Below are 3,823 nucleotides of genomic sequence, written 5' to 3'. Positions count from 1 at the left end.
TAATTTCCGCGTTATCCTATTCTGTAGTGACTGGTAATTCTTACATGACTGATTATTCATTTAGAATATTGCTTCAAAATATTGTACAGACATTTATTATACCGTAATCAAGACACTTTTAGACATTTGAGCAGAATACCTTGTATGGAAGGGTATTAATGTTGGAAATATATTTCTATATTACCCCCAAGGGGCAAAACACAGAGAGGACAAACGGATTAAGTCGATTATATCGTCCCCAGTACTTATTTAATCGATCCCGAAAGGAAGAAAGGCAAAGTCGACCTCGGCGGAATTTGAACTCAGAACGTAGCGGGCAGACGAAATACCTATTTCTTTACTACCCACAAGGGGCTAAAAACAGAGGGAACAAACAAGGACAGACATAGGTATTAAGTCGATTACATTGACCCCAGTTCGTAACTGGTACTTAATTTATCGACCCCGAAAGGATGAAAGGCAAAGTCGACCTCGGCGGAATTTGAACTCAGAACGTAACGGCAGACGAAATATGGCTACGCATTACGCTCGGCATGCTAACGATTCTGCCAACTCGCCTTGTATGGAAGGGTATTAATGTTGGAAATAGATGATTAGGCGATATATTACTGAAAAACAACCACTTCGCTGAATTCACAAATTTCTACCGCCACACTTTTTACTTTCTCGCCCCTTGTACAATAACGTAATCTAAATACATGCACTTTTATACCAAGATGGCATGTTAGATGAAGGCTATTTCGTTGATCTGCAATATAAATTCACTGTGGACCTTTAGTTATTTATACAGATAGAATATATTTATCTCTACATATTTCACTTCATTGTTGAGAATAGATACGATGTCTTGCGGAAATGTTGCCTGGGACAGATCTCTCCCTGTAGAAAAAATTGCTAGTTTAATTCTCATACATGCATAACAACTTGATATCAGTTGTCATCATAACGTTTTAATGTCCACTTTGGTACTACTTAAGAAGAGTGGTCCCGGTGCGCGCACTCGCGCAAGCTAGTCGTGATTAGTCGATCCTATGACTATCTAGCAAAGTAAATAATTTTTTTAACAAAGTAAGGATCGACTAGTCACGACTAGCTAGTGCGGGTGCGCGAGTGCGTGCACCGGGACCACTCTTCTTAAGCAGTACCGTCTACTTTTCCAGTTTGCATGGGTGAATGGAATTTATTGAGGTAGATTTTCTACAGTTGGATGTCCTTCTTGTTGTCAATCTTCATCTGTTTCCAAGCAAGGTAATATTTTCTCATAGCCAAACATGTTCTTGCAGAATATAAGAATTGAATGATGTTGCTTCGATTACAGTGACAATCATTTAAATCTATCATGTAATGTGAAGACTTACACACACACACGCACGTGTAGAAGACACCCCAAGGTGCTACACAGTGGTTGAGAAGCAAACTCTGTAACCATACAAGCACACCTACACCTTACAGTAAAATAAATTCTAGTGCATTGAGCTCCAATGTCAGCTTCAGCATGATTTCTACAGCTGGCTGCCCTTCCTAATGCCAACACTTTATTGGTTTCCATGGTACCAGCACTAGGAAGTCATCAAGTACTCACAAGACAAGATCCCCTGAACTGAAAGAAGTACAGTACTGAAGGGTGTGAGAGAAAGCCTGAGGAATAAGACCAAATGCCTGGTGAATAGGTGAATACATAGGTGGCCTGTGGTACGCAAAAGGGCACTATTTGAGTGTGATCAGTACCAACGTCACCTTACTGGCACCTGTGCCGGTGGCATATGTAAAAAGATTTGAGCGAGGTCATTGCCAGTACCGCCTGACTGGCCCCTGTGCCGGTGGCACGTAAAAAGCACCCACTACACTCTCGGAGTGGTTGGCATTAGGAAGGGCATCCAGCTGTAGAAACTCTGCCAGATCAAGATTGGAGGCTGGTGCAGCCATCTGGTTCGCCAGCCCTCAGCCAAAATCGTCCAACCCATGCTAGCATGGAAAGCGGACGTTAAATGATGATGAGGATGATGATGATGAGAGAGAGAGAGAATACTAAATATTTATCGCAAAGCATTTTATGTGTTACTCTTTGGTTTCTGCTGCTCAGTTCTGATAGTTTTTCAACAACAGCACAATATCACAAAGCATATGATTGCCGTTCATCCTGGTAGAGGTGATTCAAAGTTGACCAAGAATTTGTGGCATGGCTAAAAAATTGCCAGGCATTTGAAGTTCAACTGATTCTGATATCCACCTCCATTTCTTGATTATAATTTCTAAAACAGGCAGGTACCAGATGACATTTTGGAGAAGGGTGTAGTTGATTGGACCAACCTTGCAAGGATAAAAAAGATAAAGGTGACCCTGAAAGGTTTTAAACTCCTGGCAGAGCTAAATATTGCCAGATGTGGCTGTGTGGTAAGAAGTTTGCTTCCCAACCATATGGTTCTGGGTATCATTATATTGTGTGGCGTCTGGAGAAGTCTCTCTTACACTAGCCTCAGACCAACCAAAGCCTTGTGAGTAGATTTGGAAGACAAACTGAAAGAAGCCTATCATATGTGTGTGTGTGTTACTGTCTCTTTTCTGCATGTGATAGCAGTAAATATCACAATCATCCTTGTGGTGTCCTTTGTTCTCAATCTTCTGTGAAAAACGTTTGATCACGGAAAATAGTACTTTACTTGGGAATCAGTGAGGGTTGGTGATAGGAAGGGCATCCGGCTGTAGAAAATTGATCTCAACAGATTTCATCTGACCCACGCAAGCATGTAAATCATCATTATAATTTAACGTCCGTTTTTCATGCTAGCATGGGTTGGACAGTTTGACCGGGGTCTGGGAAGCCAGGAGGCTGCACTAGGCCCAGTCTGATCTGGCAAGGTTTCTACAGCTGGATGCCCTTCCTAACACCAACCACTCCGTGAGTGTAGTGGGTGCTTTTTACGTGCCACCGGTACAGGCGCCAGGTGAGGCTGGCAACGGCCACGATTGGTTGGTGCTTTTTACGTGCCACTGGCACGGAAGCCAGTCAAGGTGGCCCTGGCATCGGCCACTTCGGATGGTGCTTTTTACATGGTGGATGATAAATGATGAATTTTATCTGATGCTTTAATCTACTTGCTTTTTGATAATGACTTAATATCTGAGGAAGATAGTCAGTCAGATCAACTTTATAGAATTCACAACAGAAGGATGAAAAGCAAAGTTGACTTCTCTTTTACTTGTTTCAGTCATTTGACTGTAGCCATGCTGGAGCACCGCCTTTAGTCGAGCAAATCGACTCCCAGGACTTATTCTTTGTAAGCCTAGTACTTATTCTATTGGTCTCTTTTGCCGAACCGCTAAGTGACGGGGACGTAAACACACCAGCATTGGTCGTCAAGTGATGTTGCGGGGAACAAACACAGACACACACACACACACACATATATATATATATATATATATATATATATACACACATACATATATATGATGGGCTTCCTTCAGTTTCCGTCTACCAAATCCACTCACAAGGCTTTGGTCAGCCCGAGGCTATAGTAGAAGACACTTGCCCAAGGTACCACGCAGTGGGACTGAACCCGGAATCATGTGGTTGGTAAGTAAATTACTTACCACACAGCCACTCCTGCGTCGAATTTCTAAACACTGCACAAAATTACACCATATTCTGATTCTGCAGTCTTGATGATAATGATAGCTGTTTCTAATTTAAGCACAGTTAAAAATGAGACATCTTCCTAAGATCAACTTTATTGTTTATATTGATTTCAAAGTCGATATAAAAACAAGAGTTGATCTTGGGAAGATTTGAACTCAGAGCAAAGAATAACAACAAATGACA

The sequence above is a fragment of the Octopus sinensis genome, linkage group LG11, assembly GCF_006345805.1.
Source record: "Octopus sinensis linkage group LG11, ASM634580v1, whole genome shotgun sequence".
Taxonomy (NCBI): Eukaryota; Metazoa; Mollusca; class Cephalopoda; order Octopoda; family Octopodidae; genus Octopus; species Octopus sinensis.
The sequence above is the reverse complement of the archived record's forward strand: the minus strand, read 5'-3'. Positions refer to the sequence as shown.